The sequence below is a fragment of the Eubalaena glacialis genome, unplaced genomic scaffold (genome assembly GCF_028564815.1).
Source record: "Eubalaena glacialis isolate mEubGla1 unplaced genomic scaffold, mEubGla1.1.hap2.+ XY H_1, whole genome shotgun sequence".
In the NCBI taxonomy this organism is placed as follows: Eukaryota; Metazoa; Chordata; class Mammalia; order Artiodactyla; family Balaenidae; genus Eubalaena; species Eubalaena glacialis.
This window is the reverse complement of record NW_026871150.1, coordinates 245,245-271,354: the sequence shown is the minus strand read 5'-3', so window position 1 is coordinate 271,354 and position 26,110 is coordinate 245,245.

Below are 26,110 nucleotides of genomic sequence, written 5' to 3'. Positions count from 1 at the left end.
TTTCTCCTAAGAAACCTTGGGTTTCCAGTTCCTTGTTGGAAGCTCACCCTGCTCTGCGCTATACCTAAAGTGAAAGTCAACGTGAGCCCAAGCTTCGAAGTAAGGCCCTGATTATCCTTGCAAAACGAGAGGCGTGCAGCAGCTCCATGAGGCCTTCATCGTTGTTCTGCTTTAGTTTCAAGGTAGTAAGCTTTTCAACACTCCTAGGGGCCTTGCTTCAGCACCCGTTTCAGTACCAGAACACTGCGTAGAACCAGGAAGCTCTGCTCCTGCGTGTATGCTGCGTGTCAACCTAGAAATTAGAGACTGACGGCACAAGGCTAGTTTTCCCATTATGAAAGCTCCGTTGATGCGGCCCCGAAGCTACCTGAAAAGCACTGTTGTTACCGTGCTTTTACTTAGAGCCGGCATGGCACATAGAAGAAAATGAGTTTTCTCGAAAGAAACCTTGTGCTTCCAGTTCCTAGTTGGAAGCTCACCCGGCTCTGCTCTATACCAAACGTGAAAGTCAATGTGAGCACTAGCCTCGAAGTAAGGCCCTGATTATCCTGGCAAAACGGGAGGCGTGCAGCAGCTCCATGAGGCCTTCATCGCTGTTCTGCTTTAGTTTCACGGTAGTAAGCTTTCCAAGACTCCTAGGGACTTTGCTTAAGCAACCGTTTCGGTACCAGAACACTGCGTAGAGACAGTAAGCTCTGGTCCTGCGTGTATGCTACGAGTCAACCTAGAAACTGGAGACTGATGGCATAAGGCTTCTTTTCCCATTATGAAAGCTCCGTTCATGCGGCCTCGAAGCTACCTGAAAAGCATTGTTGTTGCCGGGGTTTTCCTCACTGCCAGCATGGTTCTGAGAAGAAAATGAGTTTTCTCCTAAGAAACCTTGGGTTTCCAGTTCCTTGTTGGAAGCTCACCCTGCTCTGCGCTATACCTAAAGTGAAAGTCAACGTGAGCCCAAGCTTCGAAGTAAGGCCCTGATTATCCTTGCAAAACGAGAGGCGTGCAGCAGCTCCATGAGGCCTTCATCGTTGTTCTGCTTTAGTTTCAAGGTAGTAAGCTTTTCAACACTCCTAGGGGCCTTGCTTCAGCACCCGTTTCAGTACCAGAACACTGCGTAGAACCAGGAAGCTCTGCTCCTGCGTGTATGCTGCGTGTCAACCTAGAAATTAGAGACTGATGGCACAAGGCTTGTTTTCCCGTTTTGAAAGCTCCATTCATGCGGCCTCGAAGCTACCTGAAAAGCACTGTTGTTACCGTGCTTTTACTTACAGCCGGCATGGCACATAGAAGAAAATGAGTTTTGTCGAAAGAAACCTTGTGCTTCCAGTTCCTAGTTGGAAGCTCACCCGGCTCTGCTCTATACCAAACGTGAAAGTCAATGTGAGCACTAGCCTCGAAGTAAGGCCCTGATTATGCTGGCAAAACGGGAGGCGTGCAGCAGCTCCATGAGGCCTTCATCGCTGTTCTGCTTTAGTTTCACGGTAGTAGCTTTCCAACATTCCTAGGGACTTTGCTTAAGCAACCGTTTCGGTACCAGAACACTGCGTAGAGACAGTAAGCTCTGGTCCTGCGTGTATGCTGCGAGTCAACCTAGAAATTGGAGACTGATGGCATAAGGCTTCTGTTGCCATTATGAAAGCTCCGTTCATGCGGCCTCGAAGCTACCTGAAAAGCATTGTTGTTGCCGGGGTTTTCCTCACTGCCGGCATGGTTCTGAGGAGAAAATGAGTTTTCTCCTAAGAAACCTTGGGTTTCCAGTTCTTTGTTGGAAGCTCACCCTGCTCTGCGCTATACCTAAAGTGAAAGTCAACGTGAGCCCAAGCTTCGAAGTAAGGCCCTGATTATCCTTGCAAAACGAGAGGCGTGCAGCAGCTCCATGAGGCCTTCATCGTTGTTCTGCTTTAGTTTCAAGGTAGTAAGCTTTTCAACACTCCTAGGGGCCTTGCTTCAGCACCCGTTTCAGTACCAGAACACTGCGTAGAACCAGGAAGTTCTGCTCCTGCGTGTATGCTGCGTGTCAACCTAGAAATTAGAGGCTGACGGCACAAGGCTAGTTTTCCCATTATGAAAGCTCCGTTGATGCGGCCCCGAAGCTACCTGAAAAGCACTGTTGTTACCGTGCTTTTACTTACAGCCGGCATGGCACATACAATAAAATGAGTTTTCTCGAAAGAAACCTTGTGCTTCCAGTTCCTAGTTGGAAGCTCACCCGGCTCTGCTCTATACCAAACGTGAAAGTCAATGTGAGCACTAGCCTCGAAGTAAGGCCCTGATTATCCTGGCAAAACGGGAGGCGTGCAGCAGCTCCATGAGGCCTTCATCGCTGTTCTGCTTTAGTTTCACGGTAGTAAGCTTTCCAAGACTCCTAGGGACTTTGCTTAAGCAACCGGTTCGGTACCAGAACACTGCGTAGAGACAGTAAGCTCTGGTCCTGCGTGTATGCTGCGTGTCAACCTAGAAATTGGAGACTGATGGCATAAGGCTTCTTTTGCCATTATGAAAGCTCCGTTCATGCGGCCTCGAAGCTACCTGAAAAGCATTGTTGTTGCCGGGGTTTTCCTCACTGCCAGCATGGTTCTGAGAAGAAAATGAGTTTTCTCCTAAGAAACCTTGGGTTTCCAGTTCCTTGTTGGAAGCTCACCCTGCTCTGCGCTATACCTAAAGTGAAAGTCAACGTGAGCCCAAGCTTCGAAGTAAGGCCCTGATTATCCTTGCAAAACGAGAGGCGTGCAGCAGCTCCATGAGGCCTTCATCGTTGTTCTGCTTTAGTTTCAAGGTAGTAAGCTTTTCAACACTCCTAGGGGCCTTGCTTCAGCACCCGTTTCAGTACCAGAACACTGCGTAGAACCAGGAAGCTCTGCTCTTGCGTGTATGCTGCGTGTCAACCTAGAAATTAGAGACTGATGGCACAAGGCTTGTTTTCCCGTTTTGAAAGCTCCATTCATGCGGCCTCGAAGCTACCTGAAAAGCACTGTTGTTACCGTGCTTTTACTTACAGCCGGCATGGCACATAGAAGAAAATGAGTTTTCTCGAAAGAAACCTTGTGCTTCCAGTTCCTAGTTGGAAGCTCACCCGGCTCTGCTCTATACCAAACGTGAAAGTCAATGTGAGCACTAGCCTCGAAGTAAGGCCCTGATTATGCTGGCAAAACGGGAGGCGTGCAGCAGCTCCATGAGGCCTTCATCGCTGTTCTGCTTTAGTTTCACGGTAGTAGCTTTCCAACATTCCTAGGGACTTTGCTTAAGCAACCGTTTCGGTACCAGAACACTGCGTAGAGACAGTAAGCTCTGGTCCTGCGTGTATGCTGCGAGTCAACCTAGAAATTGGAGACTGATGGCATAAGGCTTCTTTTCCCATTATGAAAGCTCCGTTCATGCGGCCTCGAAGCTACCTGAAAAGCATTGTTGTTGCCGGGGTTTTCCTCACTGCCGGCATGGTTCTGAGGAGAAAATGAGTTTTCTCCTAAGAAACCTTGGGTTGCCAGTTCTTTGTTGGAAGCTCACCCTGCTCTGCGCTATACCTAAAGTGAAAGTCAACGTGAGCCCAAGCTTCGAAGTAAGGCCCTGATTATCCTTGCAAAACGAGAGGCGTGCAGCAGCTCCATGAGGCCTTCATCGTTGTTCTGCTTTAGTTTCAAGGTAGTAAGCTTTTCAACACTCCTAGGGGCCTTGCTTCAGCACCCGTTTCAGTACCAGAACACTGCGTAGAACCAGGAAGTTCTGCTCCTGCGTGTATGCTGCGTGTCAACCTAGAAATTAGAGGCTGACGGCACAAGGCTAGTTTTCCCATTATGAAAGCTCCGTTGATGCGGCCCCGAAGCTACCTGAAAAGCACTGTTGTTACCGTGCTTTTACTTAGAGCCGGCATGGCACATAGAAGAAAATGAGTTTTCTCGAAAGAAACCTTGTGCTTCCAGTTCCTAGTTGGAAGCTCACCCGGCTCTGCTCTATACCAAACGTGAAAGTCAATGTGAGCACTAGCCTCGAAGTAAGGCCCTGATTATGCTGGCAAAACGGGAGGCGTGCAGCAGCTCCATGAGGCCTTCATCGCTGTTCTGCTTTAGTTTCACGGTAGTAAGCTTTCCAAGACTCCTAGGGACTTTGCTTAAGCAACCGTTTCGGTACCAGAACACTGCGTAGAGACAGTAAGCTCTGGTCCTGCGTGTATGCTGCGTGTCAACCTAGAAATTGGAGACTGATGGCATAAGGCTTCTTTTGCCATTATGAAAGCTCCGTTCATGCGGCCTCGAAGCTACCTGAAAAGCATTGTTGTTGCCGGGGTTTTCCTCACTGCCGGCATGGTTCTGAGAAGAAAATGAGTTTTCTCCTAAGAAACCTTGGGTTTCCAGTTCCTTGTTGGAAGCTCACCCTGCTCTGCGCTATACCTAAAGTGAAAGTCAACGTGAGCCCAAGCTTCGAAGTAAGGCCCTGATTATCCTTGCAAAACGAGAGGCGTGCAGCAGCTCCATGAGGCCTTCATCGTTGTTCTGCTTTAGTTTCAAGGTAGTAAGCTTTTCAACACTCCTAGGGGCCTTGCTTCAGCACCCGTTTCAGTACCAGAACACTGCGTAGAACCAGGAAGCTCTGCTCCTGCGTGTATGCTGCGTGTCAACCTAGAAATTAGAGACTGATGGCACAAGGCTTGTTTTCCCGTTTTGAAAGCTCCATTCATGCGGCCTCGAAGCTACCTGAAAAGCACTGTTGTTACCGTGCTTTTACTTACAGCCGGCATGGCACATAGAAGAAAATGAGTTTTCTCGAAAGAAACCTTGTGCTTCCAGTTCCTAGTTGGAAGCTCACCCGGCTCTGCTCTATACCAAACGTGAAAGTCAATGTGAGCACTAGCCTCGAAGTAAGGCCCTGATTATGCTGGCAAAACGGGAGGCGTGCAGCAGCTCCATGAGGCCTTCATCGCTGTTCTGCTTTAGTTTCACGGTAGTAGCTTTCCAACATTCCTAGGGACTTTGCTTAAGCAACCGTTTCGGTACCAGAACACTGCGTAGAGACAGTAAGCTCTGGTCCTGCGTGTATGCTGCGAGTCAACCTAGAAATTGGAGACTGATGGCATAAGGCTTCTTTTCCCATTATGAAAGCTCCGTTCATGCGGCCTCGAAGCTACCTGAAAAGCATTGTTGTTGCCGGGGTTTTCCTCACTGCCGGCATGGTTCTGAGGAGAAAATGAGTTTTCTCCTAAGAAACCTTGGGTTGCCAGTTCTTTGTTGGAAGCTCACCCTGCTCTGCGCTATACCTAAAGTGAAAGTCAACGTGAGCCCAAGCTTCGAAGTAAGGCCCTGATTATCCTTGCAAAACGAGAGGCGTGCAGCAGCTCCATGAGGCCTTCATCGTTGTTCTGCTTTAGTTTCAAGGTAGTAAGCTTTTCAACACTCCTAGGGGCCTTGCTTCAGCACCCGTTTCAGTACCAGAACACTGCGTAGAACCAGGAAGTTCTGCTCCTGCGTGTATGCTGCGTGTCAACCTAGAAATTAGAGGCTGACGGCACAAGGCTAGTTTTCCCATTATGAAAGCTCCGTTGATGCGGCCCCGAAGCTACCTGAAAAGCACTGTTGTTACCGTGCTTTTACTTAGAGCCGGCATGGCACATAGAAGAAAATGAGTTTTCTCGAAAGAAACCTTGTGCTTCCAGTTCCTAGTTGGAAGCTCACCCGGCTCTGCTCTATACCAAACGTGAAAGTCAATGTGAGCACTAGCCTCGAAGTAAGGCCCTGATTATGCTGGCAAAACGGGAGGCGTGCAGCAGCTCCATGAGGCCTTCATCGCTGTTCTGCTTTAGTTTCACGGTAGTAAGCTTTCCAAGACTCCTAGGGACTTTGCTTAAGCAACCGTTTCGGTACCAGAACACTGCGTAGAGACAGTAAGCTCTGGTCCTGCGTGTATGCTGCGTGTCAACCTAGAAATTGGAGACTGATGGCATAAGGCTTCTTTTGCCATTATGAAAGCTCCGTTCATGCGGCCTCGAAGCTACCTGAAAAGCATTGTTGTTGCCGGGGTTTTCCTCACTGCCGGCATTGTTCTGAGAAGAAAATGAGTTTAATCCTAAGAAACCTTGGGTTTCCAGTTCCTTGTTGGAAGCTCACCCTGCTCTGCGCTATACCTAAAGTGAATGTCAACCTGAGCCCAAGCTTCGAAGTAAGGCCCTGATTATCCTTGCAAAACGAGAGGCATGCAGCAGCTCCATGAGGCCTTCTTCGTTGTTCTGCTTTAGTTTCAAGGTAGTAAGCTTTTCAACACTCCTAGGGGCCTTGCTTCAGCACCCGTTTCAGTACCAGAACACTGCGTAGAACCAGGAAGCTCTGCTCCTGCGTGTATGCTGCGTGTCAACCTAGAAATTAGAGACTGATGGCACAAGGCTTGTTTTCCCGTTTTGAAAGCTCCATTCATGCGGCCTCGAAGCTACCTGAAAAGCACTGTTGTTACCGTGCTTTTACTTACAGCCGGCATGGCACATAGAAGAAAATGAGTTTTCTCGAAAGAAACCTTGTGCTTCCAGTTCCTAGTTGGAAGCTCACCCGGCTCTGCTCTATACCAAACGTGAAAGTCAATGTGAGCACTAGCCTCGAAGTAAGGCCCTGATTATGCTGGCAATACGGGAGGCGTGCAGCAGCTCCATGAGGCCTTCATCGCTGTTCTGCTTTAGTTTCACGGTAGTAAGCTTTCCAACATTCCTAGGGACTTTGCTTAAGCAACCGTTTCGGTACCAGAACACTGCGTAGAGACAGTAAGCTCTGGTCCTGCGTGTATGCTGCGTGTCAACCTAGAAATTGGAGACTGATGGCATAAGGCTTCTTTTGCCATTATGAAAGCTCCGTTCATGCGGCCTCGAAGCTACCTGAAAAGCATTGTTGTTGCCGGGGTTTTCCTCACTGCCGGCATGGTTCTGAGAAGAAAATGAGTTTTCTCCTAAGAAACCTTGGGTTTCCAGTTCCTTGTTGGAAGCTCACCCTGCTCTGCGCTATACCTAAAGTGAAAGTCAACGTGAGCCCAAGCTTCGAAGTAAGGCCCTGATTATCCTTGCAAAACGAGAGGCGTGCAGCAGCTCCATGAGGCCTTCATCGTTGTTCTGCTTTAGTTTCAAGGTAGTAAGCTTTTCAACACTCCTAGGGGCCTTGCTTCAGCACCCGTTTCAGTACCAGAACACTGCGTAGAACCAGGAAGCTCTGCTCCTGCGTGTATGCTGCGTGTCAACCTAGAAATTAGAGACTGACGGCACAAGGCTAGTTTTCCCATTATGAAAGCTCCGTTGATGCGGCCCCGAAGCTACCTGAAAAGCACTGTTGTTACCGTGCTTTTACTTACAGCCGGCATGGCACATAGAAGAAAATGAGTTTTCTCGAAAGAAACCTTGTGCTTCCAGTTCCTAGTTGGAAGCTCACCCGGCTCTGCTCTATACCAAACGTGAAAGTCAATGTGAGCACTAGCCTCGAAGTAAGGCCCTGATTATCCTGGCAAAACGGGAGGCGTGCAGCAGCTCCATGAGGCCTTCATCGCTGTTCCGCTTTAGTTTCACGGTAGTAAGCTTTCCAAGACTCCTAGGGACTTTGCTTAAGCAACCGTTTCGGTACCAGAACACTGCGTAGAGACAGTAAGCTCTGGTCCTGCGTGTATGCTGCGTGTCAACCTAGAAATTGGAGACTGATGGCATAAGGCTTCTTTTCCCATTATGAAAGCTCCGTTCATGCGGCCTCGAAGCTACCTGAAAAGCATTGTTGTTGCCGGGGTTTTCCTCACTGCCGGCATGGTTCTGAGGAGAAAATGAGTTTTCTCCTAAGAAACCTTGGGTTTCCAGTTCTTTGTTGGAAGCTCACCCTGCTCTGCGCTATACCTAAAGTGAAAGTCAACGTGAGCCCAAGCTTCGAAGTAAGGCCCTGATTATCCTTGCAAAACGAGAGGCATGCAGCAGCTCCATGAGGCCTTCATCGTTGTTCTGCTTTAGTTTCAAGGTAGTAAGCTTTTCAACACTCCTAGGGGCCTTGCTTCAGCACCCGTTTCAGTACCAGAACACTGCGTAGAACCAGGAAGTTCTGCTCCTGCGTGTATGCTGCGTGTCAACCTAGAAATTAGAGGCTGACGGCACAAGGCTAGTTTTCCCATTATGAAAGCTCCGTTGATGCGGCCCCGAAGCTACCTGAAAAGCACTGTTGTTACCGTGCTTTTACTTACAGCCGGCATGGCACATAGAAGAAAATGAGTTTTCTCGAAAGAAACCTTGTGCTTCCAGTTCCTAGTTGGAAGCTCACCCGGCTCTGCTCTATACCAAACGTGAAAGTCAATGTGAGCACTAGCCTCGAAGTAAGGCCCTGATTATCCTGGCAAAACGGGAGGCGTGCAGCAGCTCCATGAGGCCTTCATCGCTGTTCTGCTTTAGTTTCACGGTAGTAAGCTTTCCAAGACTCCTAGGGACTTTGCTTAAGCAACCGTTTCGGTACCAGAACACTGCGTAGAGACAGTAAGCTCTGGTCCTGCGTGTATGCTGCGTGTCAACCTAGAAATTGGAGACTGATGGCATAAGGCTTCTTTTCCCATTATGAAAGCTCCGTTCATGCGGCCTCGAAGCTACCTGAAAAGCATTGTTGTTGCCGGGGTTTTCCTCACTGCCAGCATGGTTCTGAGAAGAAAATGAGTTTTCTCCTAAGAAACCTTGGGTTTCCAGTTCCTTGTTGGAAGCTCACCCTGCTCTGCGCTATACCTAAAGTGAAAGTCAACGTGAGCCCAAGCTTCGAAGTAAGGCCCTGATTATCCTTGCAAAACGAGAGGCGTGCAGCAGCTCCATGAGGCCTTCATCGTTGTTCTGCTTTAGTTTCAAGGTAGTAAGCTTTTCAACACTCCTAGGGGCCTTGCTTCAGCACCCGTTTCAGTACCAGAACACTGCGTAGAACCAGGAAGCTCTGCTCCTGCGTGTATGCTGCGTGTCAACCTAGAAATTAGAGACTGATGGCACAAGGCTTGTTTTCCCGTTTTGAAAGCTCCATTCATGCGGCCTCGAAGCTACCTGAAAAGCACTGTTGTTACCGTGCTTTTACTTACAGCCGGCATGGCACATAGAAGAAAATGAGTTTTCTCGAAAGAAACCTTGTGCTTCCAGTTCCTAGTTGGAAGCTCACCCGGCTCTGCTCTATACCAAACGTGAAAGTCAATGTGAGCACTAGCCTCGAAGTAAGGCCCTGATTATGCTGGCAAAACGGGAGGCGTGCAGCAGCTCCATGAGGCCTTCATCGCTGTTCTGCTTTAGTTTCACGGTAGTAAGCTTTCCAAGACTCCTAGGGACTTTGCTTAAGCAACCGTTTCGGTACCAGAACACTGCGTAGAGGCAGTAAGCTCTGGTCCTGCGTGTATGCTGCGTGTCAACCTAGAAATTGGAGACTGATGGCATAAGGCTTCTTTTCCCATTATGAAAGCTCCGTTCATGCGGCCTCGAAGCTACCTGAAAAGCATTGTTGTTGCCGGGGTTTTCCTCACTGCCGGCATGGTTCTGAGGAGAAAATGAGTTTTCTCCTAAGAAACCTTGGGTTTCCAGTTCTTTGTTGGAAGCTCACCCTGCTCTGCGCTATACCTAAAGTGAAAGTCAACGTGAGCCCAAGCTTCGAAGTAAGGCCCTGATTATCCTTGCAAAACGAGAGGCGTGCAGCAGCTCCATGAGGCCTTCATCGTTGTTCTGCTTTAGTTTCAAGGTAGTAAGCTTTTCAACACTCCTAGGGGCCTTGCTTCAGCACCCGTTTCAGTACCAGAACACTGCGTAGAACCAGGAAGCTCTGCTCCTGCGTGTATGCTGCGTGTCAACCTAGAAATTAGAGACTGACGGCACAAGGCTAGTTTTCCCATTATGAAAGCTCCGTTGATGCGGCCCCGAAGCTACCTGAAAAGCACTGTTGTTACCGTGCTTTTACTTACAGCCGGCATGGCACATAGAAGAAAATGAGTTTTCTCGAAAGAAACCTTGTGCTTCCAGTTCCTAGTTGGAAGCTCACCCGGCTCTGCTCTATACCAAACGTGAAAGTCAATGTGAGCACTAGCCTCGAAGTAAGGCCCTGATTATCCTGGCAAAACGGGAGGCGTGCAGCAGCTCCATGAGGCCTTCATCGCTGTTCTGCTTTAGTTTCACGGTAGTAAGCTTTCCAACATTCCTAGGGACTTTGCTTAAGCAACCGTTTCGGTACCAGAACACTGCGTAGAGACAGTAAGCTCTGGTCCTGCGTGTATGCTGCGTGTCAACCTAGAAATTGGAGACTGATGGCATAAGGCTTCTTTTCCCATTATGAAAGCTCCGTTCATGCGGCCTCGAAGCTACCTGAAAAGCATTGTTGTTGCCGGGGTTTTCCTCACTGCCAGCATGGTTCTGAGAAGAAACTGAGTTTTCTCCTAAGAAACCTTGGGTTTCCAGTTCCTTGTTGGAAGCTCACCCTGCTCTGCGCTATACCTAAAGTGAAAGTCAACGTGAGCCCAAGCTTCGAAGTAAGGCCCTGATTATCCTTGCAAAACGAGAGGCGTGCAGCAGCTCCATGAGGCCTTCATCGTTGTTCTGCTTTAGTTTCAAGGTAGTAAGCTTTTCAACACTCCTAGGGGCCTTGCTTCAGCACCCGTTTCAGTACCAGAACACTGCGTAGAACCAGGAAGCTCTGCTCCTGCGTGTATGCTGCGTGTCAACCTAGAAATTAGAGGCTGACGGCACAAGGCTAGTTTTCCCATTATGAAAGCTCCGTTGATGCGGCCCCGAAGCTACCTGAAAAGCACTGTTGTTACCGTGCTTTTACTTACAGCCGGCATGGCACATAGAAGAAAATGAGTTTTCTCGAAAGAAACCTTGTGCTTCCAGTTCCTAGTTGGAAGCTCACCCGGCTCTGCTCTATACCAAACGTGAAAGTCAATGTGAGCACTAGCCTCGAAGTAAGGCCCTGATTATCCTGGCAAAACGGGAGGCGTGCAGCAGCTCCATGAGGCCTTCATCGCTGTTCTGCTTTAGTTTCACGGTAGTAAGCTTTCCAAGACTCCTAGGGACTTTGCTTAAGCAACCGGTTCGGTACCAGAACACTGCGTAGAGACAGTAAGCTCTGGTCCTGCGTGTATGCTGCGTGTCAACCTAGAAATTGGAGAGTGATGGCATAAGGCTTCTTTTGCCATTATGAAAGCTCCGTTCATGCGGCCTCGAAGCTACCTGAAAAGCATTGTTGTTGCCGGGGTTTTCCTCACTGCCAGCATGGTTCTGAGAAGAAAATGAGTTTTCTCCTAAGAAACCTTGGGTTTCCAGTTCCTTGTTGGAAGCTCACCCTGCTCTGCGCTATACCTAAAGTGAAAGTCAACGTGAGCCCAAGCTTCGAAGTAAGGCCCTGATTATCCTTGCAAAACGAGAGGCGTGCAGCAGCTCCATGAGGCCTTCATCGTTGTTCTGCTTTAGTTTCAAGGTAGTAAGCTTTTCAACACTCCTAGGGGCCTTGCTTCAGCACCCGTTTCAGTACCAGAACACTGCGTAGAACCAGGAAGCTCTGCTCTTGCGTGTATGCTGCGTGTCAACCTAGAAATTAGAGACTGATGGCACAAGGCTTGTTTTCCCGTTTTGAAAGCTCCATTCATGCGGCCTCGAAGCTACCTGAAAAGCACTGTTGTTACCGTGCTTTTACTTACAGCCGGCATGGCACATAGAAGAAAATGAGTTTTCTCGAAAGAAACCTTGTGCTTCCAGTTCCTAGTTGGAAGCTCACCCGGCTCTGCTCTATACCAAACGTGAAAGTCAATGTGAGCACTAGCCTCGAAGTAAGGCCCTGATTATGCTGGCAAAACGGGAGGCGTGCAGCAGCTCCATGAGGCCTTCATCGCTGTTCTGCTTTAGTTTCACGGTAGTAGCTTTCCAACATTCCTAGGGACTTTGCTTAAGCAACCGTTTCGGTACCAGAACACTGCGTAGAGACAGTAAGCTCTGGTCCTGCGTGTATGCTGCGAGTCAACCTAGAAATTGGAGACTGATGGCATAAGGCTTCTTTTCCCATTATGAAAGCTCCGTTCATGCGGCCTCGAAGCTACCTGAAAAGCATTGTTGTTGCCGGGGTTTTCCTCACTGCCGGCATGGTTCTGAGGAGAAAATGAGTTTTCTCCTAAGAAACCTTGGGTTGCCAGTTCTTTGTTGGAAGCTCACCCTGCTCTGCGCTATACCTAAAGTGAAAGTCAACGTGAGCCCAAGCTTCGAAGTAAGGCCCTGATTATCCTTGCAAAACGAGAGGCGTGCAGCAGCTCCATGAGGCCTTCATCGTTGTTCTGCTTTAGTTTCAAGGTAGTAAGCTTTTCAACACTCCTAGGGGCCTTGCTTCAGCACCCGTTTCAGTACCAGAACACTGCGTAGAACCAGGAAGTTCTGCTCCTGCGTGTATGCTGCGTGTCAACCTAGAAATTAGAGGCTGACGGCACAAGGCTAGTTTTCCCATTATGAAAGCTCCGTTGATGCGGCCCCGAAGCTACCTGAAAAGCACTGTTGTTACCGTGCTTTTACTTAGAGCCGGCATGGCACATAGAAGAAAATGAGTTTTCTCGAAAGAAACCTTGTGCTTCCAGTTCCTAGTTGGAAGCTCACCCGGCTCTGCTCTATACCAAACGTGAAAGTCAATGTGAGCACTAGCCTCGAAGTAAGGCCCTGATTATGCTGGCAAAACGGGAGGCGTGCAGCAGCTCCATGAGGCCTTCATCGCTGTTCTGCTTTAGTTTCACGGTAGTAAGCTTTCCAAGACTCCTAGGGACTTTGCTTAAGCAACCGTTTCGGTACCAGAACACTGCGTAGAGACAGTAAGCTCTGGTCCTACGTGTATGCTGCGTGTCAACCTAGAAATTGGAGACTGATGGCATAAGGCTTCTTTTCCCATTATGAAAGCTCCGTTCATGCGGCCTCGAAGCTACCTGAAAAGCATTGTTGTTGCCGGGGTTTTCCTCACTGCCAGCATGGTTCTGAGAAGAAAATGAGTTTTCTCCTAAGAAACCTTGGGTTTCCAGTTCCTTGTTGGAAGCTCACCCTGCTCTGCGCTATACCTAAAGTGAAAGTCAACGTGAGCCCAAGCTTCGAAGTAAGGCCCTGATTATCCTTGCAAAACGAGAGGCGTGCAGCAGCTCCATGAGGCCTTCATCGTTGTTCTGCTTTAGTTTCAAGGTAGTAAGCTTTTCAACACTCCTAGGGGCCTTGCTTCAGCACCCGTTTCAGTACCAGAACACTGCGTAGAACCAGGAAGCTCTGCTCCTGCGTGTATGCTGCGTGTCAACCTAGAAATTAGAGACTGATGGCACAAGGCTTGTTTTCCCGTTTTGAAAGCTCCATTCATGCGGCCTCGAAGCTACCTGAAAAGCACTGTTGTTACCGTGCTTTTACTTAGAGCCGGCATGGCACATAGAAGAAAATGAGTTTTCTCGAAAGAAACCTTGTGCTTCCAGTTCCTAGTTGGAAGCTCACCCGGCTCTGCTCTATACCAAACGTGAAAGTCAATGTGAGCACTAGCCTCGAAGTAAGGCCCTGATTATGCTGGCAAAACGGGAGGCGTGCAGCAGCTCCATGAGGCCTTCATCGCTGTTCTGCTTTAGTTTCACGGTAGTAGCTTTCCAACATTCCTAGGGACTTTGCTTAAGCAACCGTTTCGGTACCAGAACACTGCGTAGAGACAGTAAGCTCTGGTCCTGCGTGTATGCTGCGAGTCAACCTAGAAATTGGAGACTGATGGCATAAGGCTTCTTTTCCCATTATGAAAGCTCCGTTCATGCGGCCTCGAAGCTACCTGAAAAGCATTGTTGTTGCCGGGGTTTTCCTCACTGCCGGCATGGTTCTGAGGAGAAAATGAGTTTTCTCCTAAGAAACCTTGGGTTGCCAGTTCTTTGTTGGAAGCTCACCCTGCTCTGCGCTATACCTAAAGTGAAAGTCAACGTGAGCCCAAGCTTCGAAGTAAGGCCCTGATTATCCTTGCAAAACGAGAGGCGTGCAGCAGCTCCATGAGGCCTTCATCGTTGTTCTGCTTTAGTTTCAAGGTAGTAAGCTTTTCAACACTCCTAGGGGCCTTGCTTCAGCACCCGTTTCAGTACCAGAACACTGCGTAGAACCAGGAAGTTCTGCTCCTGCGTGTATGCTGCGTGTCAACCTAGAAATTAGAGGCTGACGGCACAAGGCTAGTTTTCCCATTATGAAAGCTCCGTTGATGCGGCCCCGAAGCTACCTGAAAAGCACTGTTGTTACCGTGCTTTTACTTAGAGCCGGCATGGCACATAGAAGAAAATGAGTTTTCTCGAAAGAAACCTTGTGCTTCCAGTTCCTAGTTGGAAGCTCACCCGGCTCTGCTCTATACCAAACGTGAAAGTCAATGTGAGCACTAGCCTCGAAGTAAGGCCCTGATTATGCTGGCAAAACGGGAGGCGTGCAGCAGCTCCATGAGGCCTTCATCGCTGTTCTGCTTTAGTTTCACGGTAGTAAGCTTTCCAAGACTCCTAGGGACTTTGCTTAAGCAACCGTTTCGGTACCAGAACACTGCGTAGAGACAGTAAGCTCTGGTCCTGCGTGTATGCTGCGTGTCAACCTAGAAATTGGAGACTGATGGCATAAGGCTTCTTTTGCCATTATGAAAGCTCCGTTCATGCGGCCTCGAAGCTACCTGAAAAGCATTGTTGTTGCCGGGGTTTTCCTCACTGCCGGCATTGTTCTGAGAAGAAAATGAGTTTTCTCCTAAGAAACCTTGGGTTTCCAGTTCCTTGTTGGAAGCTCACCCTGCTCTGCGCTATACCTAAAGTGAATGTCAACCTGAGCCCAAGCTTCGAAGTAAGGCCCTGATTATCCTTGCAAAACGAGAGGCATGCAGCAGCTCCATGAGGCCTTCATCGTTGTTCTGCTTTAGTTTCAAGGTAGTAAGCTTTTCAACACTCCTAGGGGCCTTGCTTCAGCACCCGTTTCAGTACCAGAACACTGCGTAGAACCAGGAAGCTCTGCTCCTGCGTGTATGCTGCGTGTCAACCTAGAAATTAGAGACTGATGGCACAAGGCTTGTTTTCCCGTTTTGAAAGCTCCATTCATGCGGCCTCGAAGCTACCTGAAAAGAACTGTTGTTACCGTGCTTTTACTTACAGCCGGCATGGCACATAGAAGAAAATGAGTTTTCTCGAAAGAAACCTTGTGCTTCCAGTTCCTAGTTGGAAGCTCACCCGGCTCTGCTCTATACCAAACGTGAAAGTCAATGTGAGCACTAGCCTCGAAGTAAGGCCCTGATTATGCTGGCAATACGGGAGGCGTGCAGCAGCTCCATGAGGCCTTCATCGCTGTTCTGCTTTAGTTTCACGGTAGTAAGCTTTCCAACATTCCTAGGGACTTTGCTTAAGCAACCGTTTCGGTACCAGAACACTGCGTAGAGACAGTAAGCTCTGGTCCTGCGTGTATGCTGCGTGTCAACCTAGAAATTGGAGACTGATGGCATAAGGCTTCTTTTGCCATTATGAAAGCTCCGTTCATGCGGCCTCGAAGCTACCTGAAAAGCATTGTTGTTGCCGGGGTTTTCCTCACTGCCGGCATGGTTCTGAGAAGAAAATGAGTTTTCTCCTAAGAAACCTTGGGTTTCCAGTTCCTTGTTGGAAGCTCACCCTGCTCTGCGCTATACCTAAAGTGAAAGTCAACGTGAGCCCAAGCTTCGAAGTAAGGCCCTGATTATCCTTGCAAAACGAGAGGCGTGCAGCAGCTCCATGAGGCCTTCATCGTTGTTCTGCTTTAGTTTCAAGGTAGTAAGCTTTTCAACACTCCTAGGGGCCTTGCTTCAGCACCCGTTTCAGTACCAGAACACTGCGTAGAACCAGGAAGCTCTGCTCCTGCGTGTATGCTGCGTGTCAACCTAGAAATTAGAGACTGACGGCACAAGGCTAGTTTTCCCATTATGAAAGCTCCGTTGATGCGGCCCCGAAGCTACCTGAAAAGCACTGTTGTTACCGTGCTTTTACTTACAGCCGGCATGGCACATAGAAGAAAATGAGTTTTCTCGAAAGAAACCTTGTGCTTCCAGTTCCTAGTTGGAAGCTCACCCGGCTCTGCTCTATACCAAACGTGAAAGTCAATGTGAGCACTAGCCTCGAAGTAAGGCCCTGATTATCCTGGCAAAACGGGAGGCGTGCAGCAGCTCCATGAGGCCTTCATCGCTGTTCTGCTTTAGTTTCACGGTAGTAAGCTTTCCAAGACTCCTAGGGACTTTGCTTAAGCAACCGTTTCGGTACCAGAACACTGCGTAGAGACAGTAAGCTCTGGTCCTGCGTGTATGCTGCGTGTCAACCTAGAAATTGGAGACTGATGGCATAAGGCTTCTTTTCCCATTATGAAAGCTCCGTTCATGCGGCCTCGAAGCTACCTGAAAAGCATTGTTGTTGCCGGGGTTTTCCTCACTGCCAGCATGGTTCTGAGAAGAAAATGAGTTTTCTCCTAAGAAACCTTGGGTTTCCAGTTCCTTGTTGGAAGCTCACCCTGCTCTGCGCTATACCTAAAGTGAAAGTCAACGTGAGCCCAAGCTTCGAAGTAAGGCCCTGATTATCCTTGCAAAACGAGAGGCGTGCAGCAGCTCCATGAGGCCTTCATCGTTGTTCTGCTTTAGTTTCAAGGTAGTAAGCTTTTCAACACTCCTAGGGGCCTTGCTTCAGCACCCGTTTCAGTACCAGAACACTGCGTAGAACCAGGAAGCTCTGCTCCTGCGTGTATGCTGCGTGTCAACCTAGAAATTAGAGACTGATGGCACAAGGCTTGTTTTCCCGTTTTGAAAGCTCCATTCATGCGGCCTCGAAGCTACCTGAAAAGCACTGTTGTTACCGTGCTTTTACTTACAGCCGGCATGGCACATAGAAGAAAATGAGTTTTCTCGAAAGAAACCTTGTGCTTCCAGTTCCTAGTTGGAAGCTCACCCGGCTCTGCTCTATACCAAACGTGAAAGTCAATGTGAGCACTAGCCTCGAAGTAAGGCCCTGATTATGCTGGCAAAACGGGAGGCGTGCAGCAGCTCCATGAGGCCTTCATCGCTGTTCTGCTTTAGTTTCACGGTAGTAGCTTTCCAACATTCCTAGGGACTTTGCTTAAGCAACCGTTTCGGTACCAGAACACTGCGTAGAGACAGTAAGCTCTGGTCCTGCGTGTATGCTGCGAGTCAACCTAGAAATTGGAGACTGATGGCATAAGGCTTCTTTTCCCATTATGAAAGCTCCGTTCATGCGGCCTCGAAGCTACCTGAAAAGCATTGTTGTTGCCGGGGTTTTCCTCACTGCCGGCATGGTTCTGAGGAGAAAATGAGTTTTCTCCTAAGAAACCTTGGGTTGCCAGTTCTTTGTTGGAAGCTCACCCTGCTCTGCGCTATACCTAAAGTGAAAGTCAACGTGAGCCCAAGCTTCGAAGTAAGGCCCTGATTATCCTTGCAAAACGAGAGGCGTGCAGCAGCTCCATGAGGCCTTCATCGTTGTTCTGCTTTAGTTTCAAGGTAGTAAGCTTTTCAACACTCCTAGGGGCCTTGCTTCAGCACCCGTTTCAGTACCAGAACACTGCGTAGAACCAGGAAGTTCTGCTCCTGCGTGTATGCTGCGTGTCAACCTAGAAATTAGAGGCTGACGGCACAAGGCTAGTTTTCCCATTATGAAAGCTCCGTTGATGCGGCCCCGAAGCTACCTGAAAAGCACTGTTGTTACCGTGCTTTTACTTACAGCCGGCATGGCACATAGAAGAAAATGAGTTTTCTCGAAAGAAACCTTGTGCTTCCAGTTCCTAGTTGGAAGCTCACCCGGCTCTGCTCTATACCAAACGTGAAAGTCAATGTGAGCACTAGCCTCGAAGTAAGGCCCTGATTATGCTGGCAAAACGGGAGGCGTGCAGCAGCTCCATGAGGCCTTCATCGCTGTTCTGCTTTAGTTTCACGGTAGTAAGCTTTCCAAGACTCCTAGGGACTTTGCTTAAGCAACCGTTTCGGTACCAGAACACTGCGTAGAGACAGTAAGCTCTGGTCCTGCGTGTATGCTGCGTGTCAACCTAGAAATTGGAGACTGATGGCATAAGGCTTCTTTTCCCATTATGAAAGCTCCGTTCATGCGGCCTCGAAGCTACCTGAAAAGCATTGTTGTTGCCGGGGTTTTCCTCACTGCCAGCATGGTTCTGAGAAGAAAATGAGTTTTCTCCTAAGAAACCTTGGGTTTCCAGTTCCTTGTTGGAAGCTCACCCTGCTCTGCGCTATACCTAAAGTGAAAGTCAACGTGAGCCCAAGCTTCGAAGTAAGGCCCTGATTATCCTTGCAAAACGAGAGGCGTGCAGCAGCTCCATGAGGCCTTCATCGTTGTTCTGCTTTAGTTTCAAGGTAGTAAGCTTTTCAACACTCCTAGGGGCCTTGCTTCAGCACCCGTTTCAGTACCAGAACACTGCGTAGAACCAGGAAGCTCTGCTCCTGCGTGTATGCTGCGTGTCAACCTAGAAATTAGAGACTGATGGCACAAGGCTTGTTTTCCCGTTTTGAAAGCTCCATTCATGCGGCCTCGAAGCTACCTGAAAAGCACTGTTGTTACCGTGCTTTTACTTACAGCCGGCATGGCACATAGAAGAAAATGAGTTTTCTCGAAAGAAACCTTGTGCTTCCAGTTCCTAGTTGGAAGCTCACCCGGCTCTGCTCTATACCAAACGTGAAAGTCAATGTGAGCACTAGCCTCGAAGTAAGGCCCTGATTATGCTGGCAAAACGGGAGGCGTGCAGCAGCTCCATGAGGCCTTCATCGCTGTTCTGCTTTAGTTTCACGGTAGTAGCTTTCCAACATTCCTAGGGACTTTGCTTAAGCAACCGTTTCGGTACCAGAACACTGCGTAGAGACAGTAAGCTCTGGTCCTGCGTGTATGCTGCGAGTCAACCTACAAATTGGAGACTGATGGCATAAGGCTTCTTTTCCCATTATGAAAGCTCCGTTCATGCGGCCTCGAAGCTACCTGAAAAGCATTGTTGTTGCCGGGGTTTTCCTCACTGCCGGCATGGTTCTGAGGAGAAAATGAGTTTTCTCCTAAGAAACCTTGGGTTGCCAGTTCTTTGTTGGAAGCTCACCCTGCTCTGCGCTATACCTAAAGTGAAAGTCAACGTGAGCCCAAGCTTCGAAGTAAGGCCCTGATTATCCTTGCAAAACGAGAGGCGTGCAGCAGCTCCATGAGGCCTTCATCGTTGTTCTGCTTTAGTTTCAAGGTAGTAAGCTTTTCAACACTCCTAGGGGCCTTGCTTCAGCACCCGTTTCAGTACCAGAACACTGCGTAGAACCAGGAAGTTCTGCTCCTGCGTGTATGCTGCGTGTCAACCTAGAAATTAGAGGCTGACGGCACAAGGCTAGTTTTCCCATTATGAAAGCTCCGTTGATGCGGCCCCGAAGCTACCTGAAAAGCACTGTTGTTACCGTGCTTTTACTTACAGCCGGCATGGCACATAGAAGAAAATGAGTTTTCTCGAAAGAAACCTTGTGCTTCCAGTTCCTAGTTGGAAGCTCACCCGGCTCTGCTCTATACCAAACGTGAAAGTCAATGTGAGCACTAGCCTCGAAGTAAGGCCCTGATTATCCTGGCAAAACGGGAGGCGTGCAGCAGCTCCATGAGGCCTTCATCGCTGTTCTGCTTTAGTTTCACGGTAGTAAGCTTTCCAAGACTCCTAGGGACTTTGCTTAAGCAACCGTTTCGGTACCAGAACACTGCGTAGAGACAGTAAGCTCTGGTCCTGCGTGTATGCTGCGTGTCAACCTAGAAATTGGAGACTGATGGCATAAGGCTTCTTTTCCCATTATGAAAGCTCCGTTCATGCGGCCTCGAAGCTACCTGAAAAGCATTGTTGTTGCCGGGGTTTTCCTCACTGCCGGCATGGTTCTGAGAAGAAAATGAGTTTTCTCCTAAGAAACCTTGGGTTTCCAGTTCCTTGTTGGAAGCTCACCCTGCTCTGTGCTATACCTAAAGTGAATGTCAACCTGAGCCCAAGCTTCGAAGTAAGGCCCTGATTATCCTTGCAAAACGAGAGGCATGCAGCAGCTCCATGAGGCCTTCATCGTTGTTCTGCTTTAGTTTCAAGGTAGTAAGCTTTTCAACACTCCTAGGGGCCTTGCTTCAGCACCCGTTTCAGTACCAGAACACTGCGTAGAACCAGGAAGCTCTGCTCCTGCGTGTATGCTGCGTGTCAACCTAGAAATTAGAGACTGATGGCACAAGGCTTGTTTTCCCGTTTTGAAAGCTCCATTCATGCGGCCTCGAAGCTACCTGAAAAGCACTGTTGTTACCGTGCTTTTACTTACAGCCGGCATGGCACATAGAAGAAAATGAGTTTTCTCGAAAGAAACCTTGTGCTTCCAGTTCCTAGTTGGAAGCTCACCCGGCTCTGCTCTATACGAAACGTGAAAGTCAATGTGAGCACTAGCCTCGAAGTAAGGCCCTGATTATCCTGGCAAACGGGAGGCGTGCAGCAGCTCCATGAGGCCTTCATCGCTGTTCTGCTTTAGTTTCACGGTAGTAAGCTTTCCAAGACTCCTAGGGACTTTGCTTAAGCAACCGTTTCGGTACCAGAACACTGCGTAGAGGCAGTAAGCTCTGGTCCTGCGTGTATGCTGCGTGTCAACCTAGAAATTGGAGACTGATGGCATAAGGCTTCTTTTCCCATTATGAAAGCTCCGTTCATGCGGCCTCGAAGCTACCTGAAAAGCATTGTTGTTGCCGGGGTTTTCCTCACTGCCGGCATGGTTCTGAGGAGAAAATGAGTTTTCTCCTAAGAAACCTTGGGTTTCCAGTTCTTTGTTGGAAGCTCACCCTGCTCTGCGCTATACCTAAAGTGAAAGTCAACGTGAGCCCAAGCTTCGAAGTAAGGCCCTGATTATCCTTGCAAAACGAGAGGCGTGCAGCAGCTCCATGAGGCCTTCATCGTTGTTCTGCTTTAGTTTCAAGGTAGTAAGCTTTTCAACACTCCTAGGGGCCTTGCTTCAGCACCCGTTTCAGTACCAGAACACTGCGTAGAACCAGGAAGCTCTGCTCCTGCGTGTATGCTGCGTGTCAACCTAGAAATTAGAGACTGACGGCACAAGGCTAGTTTTCCCATTATGAAAGCTCCGTTGATGCGGCCCCGAAGCTACCTGAAAAGCACTGTTGTTACCGTGCTTTTACTTAGAGCCGGCATGGCACATAGAAGAAAATGAGTTTTCTCGAAAGAAACCTTGTGCTTCCAGTTCCTAGTTGGAAGCTCACCCGGCTCTGCTCTATACCAAACGTGAAAGTCAATGTGAGCACTAGCCTCGAAGTAAGGCCCTGATTATCCTGGAAAAACGGGAGGCGTGCAGCAGCTCCATGAGGCCTTCATCGCTGTTCCGCTTTAGTTTCACGGTAGTAAGCTTTCCAAGACTCCTAGGGACTTTGCTTAAGCAACCGTTTCGGTACCAGAACACTGCGTAGAGACAGTAAGCTCTGGTCCTGCGTGTATGCTGCGTGTCAACCTAGAAATTGGAGACTGATGGCATAAGGCTTCTTTTGCCATTATGAAAGCTCCGTTCATGCGGCCTCGAAGCTACCTGAAAAGCATTGTTGTTGCCGGGGTTTTCCTCACTGCCAGCATGGTTCTGAGAAGAAAATGAGTTTTCTCCTAAGAAACCTTGGGTTTCCAGTTCCTTGTTGGAAGCTCACCCTGCTCTGCGCTATACCTAAAGTGAAAGTCAACGTGAGCCCAAGCTTCGAAGTAAGGCCCTGATTATCCTTGCAAAACGAGAGGCGTGCAGCAGCTCCATGAGGCCTTCATCGTTGTTCTGCTTTAGTTTCAAGGTAGTAAGCTTTTCAACACTCCTAGGGGCCTTGCTTCAGCACCCGTTTCAGTACCAGAACACTGCGTAGAACCAGGAAGCTCTGCTCCTGCGTGTATGCTGCGTGTCAACCTAGAAATTAGAGACTGATGGCACAAGGCTTGTTTTCCCGTTTTGAAAGCTCCATTCATGCGGCCTCGAAGCTACCTGAAAAGCACTGTTGTTACCGTGCTTTTACTTACAGCCGGCATGGCACATAGAAGAAAATGAGTTTTCTCGAAAGAAACCTTGTGCTTCCAGTTCCTAGTTGGAAGCTCACCCGGCTCTGCTCTATACCAAACGTGAAAGTCAATGTGAGCACTAGCCTCGAAGTAAGGCCCTGATTATGCTGGCAAAACGGGAGGCGTGCAGCAGCTCCATGAGGCCTTCATCGCTGTTCTGCTTTAGTTTCACGGTAGTAGCTTTCCAACATTCCTAGGGACTTTGCTTAAGCAACCGTTTCGGTACCAGAACACTGCGTAGAGACAGTAAGCTCTGGTCCTGCGTGTATGCTGCGAGTCAACCTAGAAATTGGAGACTGATGGCATAAGGCTTCTTTTCCCATTATGAAAGCTCCGTTCATGCGGCCTCGAAGCTACCTGAAAAGCATTGTTGTTGCCGGGGTTTTCCTCACTGCCGGCATGGTTCTGAGGAGAAAATGAGTTTTCTCCTAAGAAACCTTGGGTTGCCAGTTCTTTGTTGGAAGCTCACCCTGCTCTGCGCTATACCTAAAGTGAAAGTCAACGTGAGCCCAAGCTTCGAAGTAAGGCCCTGATTATCCTTGCAAAACGAGAGGCGTGCAGCAGCTCCATGAGGCCTTCATCGTTGTTCTGCTTTAGTTTCAAGGTAGTAAGCTTTTCAACACTCCTAGGGGCCTTGCTTCAGCACCCGTTTCAGTACCAGAACACTGCGTAGAACCAGGAAGTTCTGCTCCTGCGTGTATGCTGCGTGTCAACCTAGAAATTAGAGGCTGACGGCACAAGGCTAGTTTTCCCATTATGAAAGCTCCGTTGATGCGGCCCCGAAGCTACCTGAAAAGCACTGTTGTTACCGTGCTTTTACTTACAGCCGGCATGGCACATAGAAGAAAATGAGTTTTCTCGAAAGAAACCTTGTGCTTCCAGTTCCTAGTTGGAAGCTCACCCGGCTCTGCTCTATACCAAACGTGAAAGTCAATGTGAGCACTAGCCTCGAAGTAAGGCCCTGATTATCCTGGCAAAACGGGAGGCGTGCAGCAGCTCCATGAGGCCTTCATCGCTGTTCTGCTTTAGTTTCACGGTAGTAAGCTTTCCAAGACTCCTAGGGACTTTGCTTAAGCAACCGTTTCGGTACCAGAACACTGCGTAGAGACAGTAAGCTCTGGTCCTGCGTGTATGCTGCGTGTCAACCTAGAAATTGGAGACTGATGGCATAAGGCTTCTTTTGCCATTATGAAAGCTCCGTTCATGCGGCCTCGAAGCTACCTGAAAAGCATTGTTGTTGCCGGGGTTTTCCTCACTGCCGGCATGGTTCTGAGAAGAAAATGAGTTTTCTCCTAAGAAACCTTGGGTTTCCAGTTCCTTGTTGGAAGCTCACCCTGCTCTGCGCTATACCTAAAGTGAATGTCAACCTGAGCCCAAGCTTCGAAGTAAGGCCCTGATTATCCTTGCAAAACGAGAGGCATGCAGCAGCTCCATGAGGCCTTCATCGTTGTTCTGCTTTAGTTTCAAGGTAGTAAGCTTTTCAACACTCCTAGGGGCCTTGCTTCAGCACCCGTTTCAGTACCAGAACACTGCGTAGAACCAGGAAGCTCTGCTCCTGCGTGTATGCTGCGTGTCAACCTAGAAATTAGAGACTGATGGCACAAGGCTTGTTTTCCCGTTTTGAAAGCTCCATTCATGCGGCCTCGAAGCTACCTGAAAAGCACTGTTGTTACCGTGCTTTTACTTACAGCCGGCATGGCACATAGAAGAAAATGAGTTTTCTCGAAAGAAACCTTGTGCTTCCAGTTCCTAGTTGGAAGCTCACCCGGCTCTGCTCTATACCAAACGTGAAAGTCAATGTGAGCACTAGCCTCGAAGTAAGGCCCTGATTATGCTGGCAAAACGGGAGGCGTGCAGCAGCTCCATGAGGCCTTCATCGCTGTTCTGCTTTAGTTTCACGGTAGTAAGCTTTCCAACATTCCTAGGGACTTTGCTTAAGCAACCGTTTCGGTACCAGAACACTGCGTAGAGACAGTAAGCTCTGGTCCTGCGTGTATGCTGCGTGTCAACCTAGAAATTGGAGACTGATGGCATAAGGCTTCTTTTGCCATTATGAAAGCTCCGTTCATGCGGCCTCGAAGCTACCTGAAAAGCATTGTTGTTGCCGGGGTTTTCCTCACTGCCGGCATGGTTCTGAGAAGAAAATGAGTTTTCTCCTAAGAAACCTTGGGTTTCCAGTTCCTTGTTGGAAGCTCACCCTGCTCTGCGCTATACCTAAAGTGAAAGTCAACGTGAGCCCAAGCTTCGAAGTAAGGCCCTGATTATCCTTGCAAAACGAGAGGCGTGCAGCAGCTCCATGAGGCCTTCATCGTTGTTCTGCTTTAGTTTCAAGGTAGTAAGCTTTTCAACACTCCTAGGGGCCTTGCTTCAGCACCCGTTTCAGTACCAGAACACTGCGTAGAACCAGGAAGCTCTGCTCCTGCGTGTATGCTGCGTGTCAACCTAGAAATTAGAGACTGACGGCACAAGGCTAGTTTTCCCATTATGAAAGCTCCGTTGATGCGGCCCCGAAGCTACCTGAAAAGCACTGTTGTTACCGTGCTTTTACTTACAGCCGGCATGGCACATAGAAGAAAATGAGTTTTCTCGAAAGAAACCTTGTGCTTCCAGTTCCTAGTTGGAAGCTCACCCGGCTCTGCTCTATACCAAACGTGAAAGTCAATGTGAGCACTAGCCTCGAAGTAAGGCCCTGATTATCCTGGCAAAACGGGAGGCGTGCAGCAGCTCCATGAGGCCTTCATCGCTGTTCTGCTTTAGTTTCACGGTAGTAAGCTTTCCAAGACTCCTAGGGACTTTGCTTAAGCAACCGTTTCGGTACCAGAACACTGCGTAGAGACAGTAAGCTCTGGTCCTGCGTGTATGCTGCGTGTCAACCTAGAAATTGGAGACTGATGGCATAAGGCTTCTTTTCCCATTATGAAAGCTCCGTTCATGCGGCCTCGAAGCTACCTGAAAAGCATTGTTGTTGCCGGGGTTTTCCTCACTGCCAGCATGGTTCTGAGAAGAAAATGAGTTTTCTCCTAAGAAACCTTGGGTTTCCAGTTCCTTGTTGGAAGCTCACCCTGCTCTGCGCTATACCTAAAGTGAAAGTCAACGTGAGCCCAAGCTTCGAAGTAAGGCCCTGATTATCCTTGCAAAACGAGAGGCGTGCAGCAGCTCCATGAGGCCTTCATCGTTGTTCTGCTTTAGTTTCAAGGTAGTAAGCTTTTCAACACTCCTAGGGGCCTTGCTTCAGCACCCGTTTCAGTACCAGAACACTGCGTAGAACCAGGAAGCTCTGCTCCTGCGTGTATGCTGCGTGTCAACCTAGAAATTAGAGACTGATGGCACAAGGCTTGTTTTCCCGTTTTGAAAGCTCCATTCATGCGGCCTCGAAGCTACCTGAAAAGCACTGTTGTTACCGTGCTTTTACTTACAGCCGGCATGGCACATAGAAGAAAATGAGTTTTCTCGAAAGAAACCTTGTGCTTCCAGTTCCTAGTTGGAAGCTCACCCGGCTCTGCTCTATACCAAACGTGAAAGTCAATGTGAGCACTAGCCTCGAAGTAAGGCCCTGATTATGCTGGCAAAACGGGAGGCGTGCAGCAGCTCCATGAGGCCTTCATCGCTGTTCTGCTTTAGTTTCACGGTAGTAAGCTTTCCAAGACTCCTAGGGACTTTGCTTAAGCAACCGTTTCGGTACCAGAACACTGCGTAGAGACAGTAAGCTCTGGTCCTGCGTGTATGCTGCGTGTCAACCTAGAAATTGGAGACTGATGGCATAAGGCTTCTTTTGCCATTATGAAAGCTCCGTTCATGCGGCCTCGAAGCTACCTGAAAAGCATTGTTGTTGCCGGGGTTTTCCTCACTGCCGGCATGGTTCTGAGAAGAAAATGAGTTTTCTCCTAAGAAACCTTGGGTTTCCAGTTCCTTGTTGGAAGCTCACCCTGCTCTGCGCTATACCTAAAGTGAAAGTCAACGTGAGCCCAAGCTTCGAAGTAAGGCCCTGATTATCCTTGCAAAACGAGAGGCGTGCAGCAGCTCCATGAGGCCTTCATCGTTGTTCTGCTTTAGTTTCAAGGTAGTAAGCTTTTCAAC